Source organism: Talpa occidentalis, unplaced genomic scaffold, assembly GCF_014898055.3.
Source record: "Talpa occidentalis isolate TD23 unplaced genomic scaffold, MPIMG_talOcc4v2.1 talOcc4.11, whole genome shotgun sequence".
NCBI lineage: Eukaryota > Metazoa > Chordata > Mammalia > Eulipotyphla > Talpidae > Talpa > Talpa occidentalis.
The window spans coordinates 72,484,457-72,484,931 of NW_023601104.1; positions in this window are offsets into that span (position 1 = coordinate 72,484,457).

The window sequence follows — 475 nt, forward strand, 5'->3', positions numbered from 1 at the left end:
ATCACCAAAGGGAGGGTTGCTGGGACCTGAGGGTGGAGTATCTGGTATAAACCAGATATGTGGGCCTTGGGTTGCTGTCTTGGCCTCATGGACCTTGGCTTTTCACCAGTTCTCAGCGTGCCATTGGGATTCCAGTTCAGCGGAACTAGTAGGACGCATTCACAAATTTATTTCCCTCTTTTTCTCCCTGAGTTATTCATTTCTTCATTTCCCCTTCTTTTATAAATAAACCCTTTATTAACCTTTTGTGTGTGCCTGCAGTTGAGCATCAATAAGTCCCTTTTAAGCATGCAAGTGAGGACCCACAGTCAGGCAACCCATTTCATATTGGAAGTTGCTCTGTAACAATAGCATGTGTCAAAATGCTCTTTCTTTTAAAAGTTGCATAATATTCCAGCTATTAAAAAGATTAGAGGGCCTCCCTGGTGGAGCAAGGGGTTAAGCACAGCACTATGAAGCTATCCGCAGTCTCTGC